Raw genomic sequence first — 11,022 nt, 5'->3', positions numbered from 1 at the left:
TCCTAAGTGTACAAGGTGGTGTAATTCCCACACATTTGATGTTTCCACATTTTTGGACCTCGTATAAATGAACTTTTGAAGACTGATAAATCAATTATCCGACAACGTAAAATTGTGGAACTATAGTTTACATCGGTGCTTCTCAAACCGTGCGGAAGGCCAGTCTAACTTCCACCCCATCCTATAGTACCTTACCCCACCTCCTAATTCTTCGCGGACCAGTCGTGGTGCCTTGTGAATTACCGGTGAGGAGCTCCTGCCTCAGAAAACTAATTTGACAACAACCGAATTGCCCTACACTCGATTGAGTAAGAAGACACCACTGATTGGGGGCTTGGGTATCCAGACAATACTAAAGTGCTGTAAACGTTTCTAAACATTTTCAATTTCAGTACTTAAAACAAGGTAGAATCAATGGATCACACCTTGATTAGTCCTCTTTTACATGATTTCTTTCCTGATTTCAGAAGGGAATTTTAAGAGGGATCTGTTCCATGTAGTAGCACGCAATTCTCCTTTTGTTTAAATTTTATAAAGAAGAAATATTTTGCTTTTTCTCATACTTGATATTTCCTCAGAACAGAAGAATTTTTTACTTCTGCAACTAGAACAAGGTCATACAAACTGTTTTTCATCAAAAAATCTAGTGTTAATTTTGCAAGATCATACAGGCATCTTCACCTATGACCACAAAATCTAGATTGGTTAGAAATAAGATTCTCTGATGCCAGCATTAGGCTAAAGAGGGCTTCTTTGAAACTCATGGTGTTCTTATTGTGAACTGTACCATTTAGACTTTTTCACCTTCATCCTGGGCCTAGGTGAAGAGGAACAGAAGGGGAGGGGAGAAAGAAAATGAATAGATAACAATCACTGAACCCTTTACAGAGGGCCAGCTAATTTGGTCAGCCAGTTTGGTAAGTCTTACTTATATATCTTATTCAATTTTCAAAGCAACTGTGAATTAAGTACTGGTTGTTTTGTTTTGTTTTGTTTTAGCAACATCTGCACTTTACATCTGAGAAATCTATGGCTCAGGTAATAGTGATAGATAGAACTACACGTAGATACGGGCAGTTTGGTTCAGTTTTCACTTCGCATACAGTCAGCTGGGCAGAGCAAGCAGTGAAGAGAGTTGGATGGTGGGAAGGAGGGAGCGAGAGAAGAGAAGGGGAAGGAAGAAAAGAAAGGTGGGTCAGAGGGGAGAGGAAAGAGGAAGTAGGGAGTGAGAGGGAAGGGGAGGAAGGAGGTGGAAGAGGAGCCGGAGGAGTGGGAAGAGGCAAAGATAGGGGAGAAGAATAGGGAAGAAGGGTCAGACGTTGGCCTGCAGGGGAAGCTGAGGCAGCAAGGATCTGGAATTTGAAGAAGACCCTGAAAATTTCTGCCTGGAAAATAATAGTACTGCATAATTTATGTACTTTGTGTCCATTATCTGACTTATCCAATTTTATCCACTTCCACTTTGTATCCATTATCTGATTAATACTCATAACCAGCCAATGAGGGAGATATTGTTATTGCTATTATATCTGGAGATGGATGGCTCTTAAATCATTTCCTTTTCTTTGGGGAGTTTAAAAAGAGGGGATGGCTTTTGACATCCAAAGCAACTTTTGAGCCCTTCTCAGTCTCTCCAAAGACCTGTCTTTCTCAAGCTGGTCCCTAAAAGTCAGTGTGTGTTCACTAGCCTTTGACTCTCTCTTTTCATTTGTTCCTCTTTCCTGGGTGAGCCAAGAAACACTCCACTGGGCCCCTGTCCTCTGACAGCTTATGGCTGAGGTGGGCAGCAGGGGAAGAAAGCAGTACTATAACATGATTTGTACAGGTGTATCAGGAGCATCTGGCAGGGTAAGGGGGAGTTTGGGGGATTTGGAGGAGATGAAGGACAGTTTCCTGGAGAAGGGAATGCTTGATTTAGATTTTGATACATGGAATTGAGAAGTAACAAGATGCAGAGGTCTGGGGTATATCCAGAACTGGCACAAAGTAGGCGGTGCTCGGTCAAAATTTGCAGATTTAATCAATGAACCCATGAGCTCTTGTTCTCCTTCATACCCACGTCATTATAGCCATAGCTGTCGGATGTATTCGGTTATCTAAATACATGGCCAGAAATTCACTGAACTGTGCATCTAGTGCACTGGTATGATACACCAGCAACCCCCAAAGAACCCCCTTTCTTGTTCCCAATGATGGAGCACTTACAGGAGCTCCTATGCAGTCCTTCCTCTAGGTAGACTTGTATTTGCCCCCATTCACCACATGGCTGGTAAGTCTGTGCAGTGAGCAATCTGCCCAACTTTTCACAGAAATTTTGATAAGGCATACTAGAGGAGGTAACTGCTAAACCTCGAAGTCTAATGGGACTCCATAAGACATCACCAATCCAGGAAGGCTGTATCAATAATTCCCTCTCATCTTCTTGTCTTCCCATAGAAAACCCCATTACTGACCTGATATCTTCAGAATTGGTCCATCTTCTGAGCTGAGGTAGTCTATCTCTGTTTGCAATGTTAGTTAGTTTTTTATTTATTTATTTTAATGTGCAAGTGAAATGAAAGAGAAAAAAAATTTTTATATATGTACTTCTATCAAAAGTTTGGAAATGAAAACCGGATGGAGAAGGCTGGTATATTATAAAAATTAGCATTGTGAAAAATAAAGAATATTCTTATGTCTTTAAGATGCAATGTAGGGGCGCCTGGGTGGCTTAGTCGGTTGAGCGTCTGACTTCAGCTCAGGTCATGATCTCGCAGTTCATGGGTTCGAGCCCCGCATCGGGCTCTGTGCTGACAGCTCTGAGCCTGTAGCCTGCTTGGGATTCTGTGTCTCCCTCTCTCTCTGCTCCTCCCCCACTCATGCTCTATCTCTGTCTCTATCTCTCTCTCTCTCTCTCAAAAATAAACATTAAAAACAAATTAAAAAAAAAACAAAGAAAAAGATGCAATGTATACCTGTGACCAAAAAAAAAAAAAAAAAATACAACTTAAGAAGACATTAGGAAAGAAAGTGAAGGAAGAACTGGTATTTGGAAAAGATGTGTAATGATAAACTTAATGAATGGAAAAAGGACTTGAAATTTCAACAGGATTGGTTTTTTTTTTAATTTTTTTTAAATGTTTTTTATTTATTTTTGAGACAGAGAGAGACACAGCATGAACGGGGGTGGGTCAGAGAGAGAGGGAGACACAGAATCTGAAACAGGCTCCGGGCTCTGAGCTGTCAGCACAGAGCCCGACGCGGGGCTCGAACCCACGGACAGTGAGATCATGACCTGAGCCAAAGTCGGACGCTCAACCGACTGAGCCACCCAGGCGCCCCAGGATTGGTTTTTTAATACAAGTAAAATAAGTGATTGTATTAGTCAAGGTCTCTAAAGAAACAGAACCAAAAAAGTGTGTGTATCCACATATCACATGAGGAATTGGCTCATGGGATTATGGAGGCTGACAAGTCCCCACAGTGGCGGGTGGCAAGCTGGAGACCCAGGAGAGCTGATGATGTAGTTCAGTCTGAAGGCTGGCAAGCTCAAGGCCAAGAAAGAACTGATATTTTAGCTTGAGTCCAATGACAGAAAAACAAACAAACAAACAAACAAACAAACAAAAACATTGTCCCAGCTTGAAGGCAGTCAGGCAGGAGGAATCCTCCCTTATATGAAGAAGGATCAGAACTTTCTATTCAGGCCTCCAATAGAGGATGAAGCCCCTCTATGTTAGGAAGGTTAATTCTGCTTTACTCAGCCATCTGATTCAAATGCTAATCTCATTCAGGGAAAAAAAAAAACAAAAACCCTCATACATACCCATAATAATGTTTGCCCACATATCCCGTGGCCCAGTCAAATTGACAGATAAAATTAATCATCACAGTGATGCTGCCTTGAAATTGTTGCATATTAAGTGAAAACAAAAATTTCCCTGGCAACAACTTTTTAACCAAAGGCAAGTTTACAAAGAATATTTATTGAAAACAAAAGAACAGGTCCTGAACAGAAATTAGCATTTGCAAACATAATAACTATAAATTCTATTGCTCAGTATATTGGAAATACAGCTTGGAACTTGCAGGATAAATTACATTTAAAAATCAAGTTATTTGGGGGGTGCCTGGTTGGCTCAGTCAGTTAAGTGTCCAACGTCGGCTCAGGTCATGATCTCACGGTTCCTGAGTTCAAGCCCTGCATCGAGCTCTGTGCTGACAGTTCAGAGCCTGGAGCCTGCTTTGGATTGTGTCTCCCTCTCTCTCTGCCCCTCCCCTGCTTGTTCTCCCTCTCCTCAAAAATAAATAAACATTAAAAAAAATTTTAAATCAAGTTATTTGGGGCATTTTCTATTGCAGTTGATAATCAAGTAGATATATAAAGGCTATTTGTGTTGTTGAAAATTTCGATATGACTAAATATCTTCTGGAAATGGTGCCCCCAAAAAGGCACATCATTAGGAAGTGGCTTATTTTTATGTTTGGAGAAGAATTTTGAGAATTTTTAAGTAGATTTGTCAGAATTGGTAACCATGACTACAGATGGGATTCCTGCAGGGGTCATTTTTAACATCAGACTTATGAAACATAAGCACAATGTCACAAGATTTTCTCAAGACATAGAATTTTAGCCAATTTATTGTACCATTGACTAGAAACTATTTTGAGCTCTAAACTTAAATACTGTACAAATAATGGCTATGGTAGTTAACCATGGCCCACACATAGTTCGTGCTCCAAATAGCTGTAAATGGATGTAGTGGACACTGAGAAAATCTTGAATTGCAGAAAGACATCTACTTATTAATGTTATCAAGGAAAATCTCTCCTGACTCATCAGTGAAGACTGGACCAGATTTAGTTCTATCTCCTTTAAATATTCTGATTCCCTGCCCCCACCTTTCTCCTTTTAAAAAAAGCATATAGGGGCACCTGGGTGACTCAGTAGGTTAAGCATCTGACTCTTGATTTTGGCTCACGTCATGTTCTCATGGTTCGTGAGATTGAGCCCTGCATCAGGCTCCATGCTGTTAGCATGGAGCCTGCTTGGGATTCTCTCTCTCCTTTTCTCTCTCTCCTCCCCCTCTCAAAATAAAGAAATAAATAATTTTTAAAAGACAATTAAAAAGCATGTAAACTGATTTTTTCACTTATAGCAAAATTGTGCTTTTGGTAAACTCATCTGGCTGGGAATAATCTAGGTCATTTTCTGCATAGAAACTGGTTTCCTGGTATGAAAATCATGGGCTAACCTCATACTGTAGCATCGAGACTATGATCCAAAAAAAGTACTCTGATGCAAACATTTAAACTTTATGATAATACCACTTAACTTGTCCTTTTCAATTAATATCATTAGTAGGAATGAAAATTACACAAGGAAGTTTTGCTATTTAAGGACCCATATTACAGCCTCAATCTGGCATCTTGGCCTAGAAAACTTAAAATACATATGTGATATTTTACAGAAAATGTTTGATGAGCCCTTCTTGAAATCAGTGTTCCACAAGGGTTCATGTCCTCTCTTCCATCTCCTAGCCAAACCTGGGGTCACTTGAAAATTTGTGTGTGTGTTTTTTTTAGGCTTATTATTGTCACAATAATTGAGAAATGGGATGGCTGATACTAGCTTTAGCAGGAAGGGTCCAGGGACGCTAACTACCCTGCAGTGTATGAGAAAGTCTCGTACTATGAACACTTGTTCCTCGCCTGGCATGGGTAAAGCTTGTTTAGCATTTTTTTTCCATCTAGAATCTAAATAGGTTTTATATATAAATGCACAGCAATTTTTTTCACAATTTTTATATGCACAGAAGATTCCAGGAATGTAACTATTGAGTAAACAGAGGGAAGACTGTACTTTACTTTGCTTGGAATTAGGAGTTGTTGGAACTGCAAGAGAACTATAAGAGCTGTTACTAATTTCAAAAAATCATGTCATTGCAGTAACACTGCTTTTGTTATTTGGGTTGACAATGCAGCACACCTGTATCACTCCACACTTTTTTTTTAAAATTTTTTAATGTTTATTTACTTTTGAGAGAGAGAGAGAGAGAGAGGCAGAGTGCGAGTAGGGGAGAGGCAGAGAGAGAGAGGGAGACACAGAATCTGAAGCAGACTCCAGGCTCCGATCTGTCAGCACAGAGCCCAACGCGGGGCTTGAACCCACCAACCACGAGATTATGACCTGAGCCAAAGTCGGGTGCTTAACTGACTGAGCCACCCAGGTGGCCCTATCACTCTGCATTTATAGTAGTTACATTTATAGTTACTCACTTATATACATATTACATATATTACCACACGTACCCTTATATACATACATATATGTATATCATCATCCTATATATAATATCTAATATGTGTTAAATAAGTTTATATATTTAGCCTAAAGGCTAAATTTTAAGTAAAGTTAAAAATATTACATGTACATTAGAAGTGCTGATGATATTCAGTTAGTTATCTTAATTCTAAATTTAAATATATTAGAATCTAAACATAATTATTAGAAAAGTGTCCCACATACTTGTGGAACCTTGTCCCCTTTCCTCCAGTCTACTGATGAAATTTGTACTTGAACTGCAATGTTGTCTCTGTGAATTCTTTGGTTTTCCCAGTCAGATCCAGCGCCTATTTCCTACGGACTCCCACATCTTCAGTTCAGACCTATATTATGAGGCTTTTCATATAGTACTACAACTTGGAGTATTAGACACTTAATAAATGTTGACTCAACCAGAGTGAATGATGCTTTTATGGGTTTTTCTTTAAACTGCTTTAGATTAAAGAACTTCATTTTTCTTCTTTTGTATATTTTTCAATATTTATTTTGAGAGAGAGAGAGAGAGTGTGTGTGTGTGTGTGCACGAGCTGGGGATGGGTAGAGAGAGGGAGAGAGAATCCCAAGCAGTTTCCATGCTGCCAGCACAGAGCCTGACGAGGGGCTCGATCTCACCAACTGCGAGATCATGACCTGAGCCGAAATCAAGAGTGGACGCTAAACTGATTGAGCCACCCAGGCGCTCCCATTTTTTAGTTAGACCTTCAGGTTCAGCCCATGAAAGACAACATTGTTGAATTTGTTCCCTGACAGAGGCTTTCCATGGAGGTTTTCTCTTTGTGAAATCTGTATTGAGGAACAGATTTCCCACTAGGGGGTGGGCATGTACTGCTTATATTTCAAAATGGTCCTAGTATGAAAAAATTGAGCAATTTAAAAATAAACAAGTGTTCTTGGATCTGTCTGTTCTTTGATTTTCTATTTATCTTTTTTTTTTTGACGACAATTTTTTAAAGTTACATTTATTTTGTGAAGAGAATGAAAAATTTCTAAATGGAAGGAACCAAAGAAATAAAGTTCATTTTAGTATTCAGCATTAAGGGATAATACAGACAAAGGTGGCATCATTGAAGGACGCATGTATCTAAAATAAAACAAAGCCCACAATTCACTTTTAAGCTGAGGAATTATTTTAAATCATGAATGACTTGGCTATAGGCATTATTCTACCCTCAGTTTATTTGACAAATGTTTATTGAACACCTAGCATGTGGCAGAAATAAAATACCCTTGCCTTGGGGAGTTCGCAGTCTAATGGGAAGATAGTCATGTAAAATATAAAGCATACTGCAAAGGTAGGTGCTGTAATAAAAATAGGAAAAAAATGCTTCAAGAGTCTAGAAAGGATGACACTACAGCTATGGTAAAGGGGGTTGTCACAGAGAAAGGGGAATTTCTGGTCCTAAACTAGCTGCTTGTATCCCAACTGAGCCTCCCCGATGTCTGTTGACAGACTTGAGTCCTTGAATGAGGATGTGTGTTCTGTCTTCTCTCTCTGTGCCACTGCTCACCAGCCCAGCTGGTAGCCACAGGGTATTATTTGGATATTTATATGTACTAATCTTAGCACTACATTTGCCCAAGCATTCTGGTTTTCCTAGTCTTTTCTCATCCAATTCTGGGATCAAGGGACACCCAGGCAAATCATTTAGTTGGGTGAGGCAATGGGGTGTAAAAGTGAGTAGCTGAAAAACTTCAGGGAAGTAAAAGAGTAGCTGTAGGAAGTCAGCTGTGTCGGGCATTGGACGTTACTGGAACTCCAGTCAGCATGACGTTAATACGCTTAATCGATTAATGAGTTGCCAATGGGTCCTATGGCATAGAAAGGTTTATCTTACTTGTGTTTCTTAAAGTAAATCTACATTGTCAGAGTATGCCGGTTTTAGGGCAAAAGACTCTCCCAAGCTTATATCCTATGGTTGGGTACGTGTGCGTCTGTGTAGATATGAGTAAGCATGTGCATGTAGATGAGCTAGATGTGTCCTAGAGGGAAGAAGAGCTTATAAAAAGATGGTAATGCCTGTTGTAGGACTCAGCTGCTCTTCTCTGCTACCCGTGAGCGGTTCTGAAAGAAGGAGATTACCAGTTGGAAGCATCAGAAAGCTATAGTCTCAAGTGCTCTCGTTGACAATTTTATGAGACTGCTGTTATAGGAAATGAGAGTCTAGACAAGGTTTGGTACTTTTTAAAGCAGCAGAGTTATTTTTTAAATGAGAGAAATAAAACGGATGAAGACTAAAGACATGATTTGATTTAAATGCCAACGCTTCTCTTACTGTCTTGAGTATAACTGCCAAAGAGTGGGTAGGCAGGGGGAGGGGGAGGGAAGCAACACCTTGAGATGGATTTTAAAACGCGAGGAAACAAGGGGCAAAACCCTTTTTTAGGTGGATGCTTAGGTATTTTATGAATATTTTGTGAAGCTGTATCTTTAGCTTTTCTTTATGAGGAGATTATGGAAACGTATACATGAGATTTTTAGCATTTTTATGAAGAGAGGATGATTTGTTAGTCAAGGTTAGAGGGAAACAAGGAATTCCAGATAGTTCTGTCAGGATTTTGGAATAGTGATGGATGAAATTTAAACTCAACATAAGCAAGGTAATGCTGCAGAAGCTGAGATTTTCAATAACTATGTTTATGCATTGTGACAGCTTATAAATTAAAAACTTAGCCACTCTAAGAAAATACACTCAGCCATCACCAAGGATAATATAATAGAGGTGACTGCTCTATAAAAAGGGGAGTTTGGACCTGATGCTATATGGAAAATGGAAGAGGAAGTAAATTTGAAAGTAGTATTTTACTGAGTATTTGGTGCATTTATATGTCCTACACTTAAAAAACAAACGTAAAAAACATCAGAAGCTGCTATGGATTGTAAGCGGGCTGGGTAAGAGCTGGCAGGAATGTGGGTGGCAAATTATATCGACTGTAGATTTAAATAATAAAACTATACAAATTCTTTGTATAATTATGTAACGTGGAATATTACTTAAAAGAGCCAAGACAGAATGTAAGTTGCTCTGATTACTCAGGGAAAAAAAAAAAAATACGAGGAAAGTCAAAAAAAGTTAAAGTGAGTTAAAAAATCAAAATGAGGAAAGTCAGAAGTAGCTTGTGAAATTACCACCTTAAAGAAATGTTTAAGAGGCCCTTGACACAATTCTAAACTGAAAACCAAAAAATTAAACCATTTCAATGTAGTCATGTGTGATCTTGGACAAGTCATTAAACTTCTCCCAACCTCTCTTTCCCTCTCTGTCTTGAAGGATAAACAAATGGTGTCTTTGATGGCTTCCAGCTGCAAACTAGTTTCCTTTTGTCTGAAATTATGTTTAATACTCACATCAGACTGAAGAAATTTCCTCATCCATTTCCTTAACCATTAAATGTTTTGTAGCCTACATGCAGTCTCTTCCACTCTTCCTCTGACTCAAGGTATTGACCTGCTTATCTCATGCAGAGGAGAGCCCCTGACCTTTTCATGGTGAACATTGGCCCACCATTTAGGGATTTTTTTTTTTTTTTTACTTAAAAAAAAAATCTGTTTTTGAATGGGTAGAGAGAAGAAATTGGACATAGTAATCAGGTAAACCTAGGTTTGAAGCCTATTACCAGCTGTAATTTGGCAATTACAAGGCAACTGTATTTCTTTATCTGGAAAAATAGGGCTACTACCCACCTTGAAGAAGGAGAGTATTAGCTCTCAGATCAATACATTTTGAGGTTTCTGTTCCTTTTCTTCCTATTTATAATCTGCTAGGGCCTAACTAGAAAAGAAAACAGATTGGATTGTTTCCAGAGTCTTAAACTAAAGGAATCACTGCTTGCTTCCAATAAAACCTTTAAACAAAATGGAGTGGAGTAAGTCTCACAAATGATAGAAATCAGCCACTCTTACAGGGTTTGAATACCAAGGGGATTTTAGGCAATAGGCATTAAGTCAACATACACCTCCAGGATTCTTCTGCAGGGCATTGTAACCGGTCATTTCTTCGCTTATGTGCAACATTTCCAGAATACCATGGGATAAATTAACCCTCATTTCAATATATTAGGCTTTGAAGTCTGAATATAAAAGCAGCCAGGGATTATTTTCAGAGCCCGAGAGGCCTGCTTCTAGACGCTGGGGGGTTAGTCAGAATGGGTTGAAGCCCATGGAGGTCCCTTCCCCAGAGCCCAGCCCCCAGCCCCCAGCTCCACCCGGGTACCAAGACCTGAAGGCATCTCACCCTCTCCCTGTTTTCTTTCTTCAGATCTCCCACCCCCCACCCTTTTGGCTGCTTCTCCTTTTCCATCTTCGCTTTTTCCCATAAGTGGTCAAAATAGGAAACGGAAGTATCTATTTGTTGCTTGGTGTAGTGCTCGAAAAAAGGTTTTTTAATTAAGAAAAAAAAAATCCTCTCCAGGTTCTTCATTTTGCAATGAGTCCGAACGTCCTCTGGCCCCCGAGTCCTCCCCCATCCGAGTGTCGTTCATACAGTGAGGAGGCTCGGGTCTGTCGGAGGGGGTCTGCGCCTCCAGCCGCACGGCAGGATCTGCGGGCGAGCGAACCGGCTCGGGATCCCGGGAGGCGCGTGGAGCACCGCCCCCCGCCCAGCTGGGAGGCGCGGGAGAGGCGGCGGCCCGACACAGCCGGGGAAACCCGTCCCGGGAGCCCGAAGGGCGCGGGCGGCGGCGGCGGCGGCGGCGGCGGC

This window comes from Panthera uncia, chromosome D2 (genome assembly GCF_023721935.1).
Source record: "Panthera uncia isolate 11264 chromosome D2, Puncia_PCG_1.0, whole genome shotgun sequence".
Classification (NCBI taxonomy): Eukaryota; Metazoa; Chordata; class Mammalia; order Carnivora; family Felidae; genus Panthera; species Panthera uncia.
Note: the sequence above shows the minus strand (reverse complement) of the source record.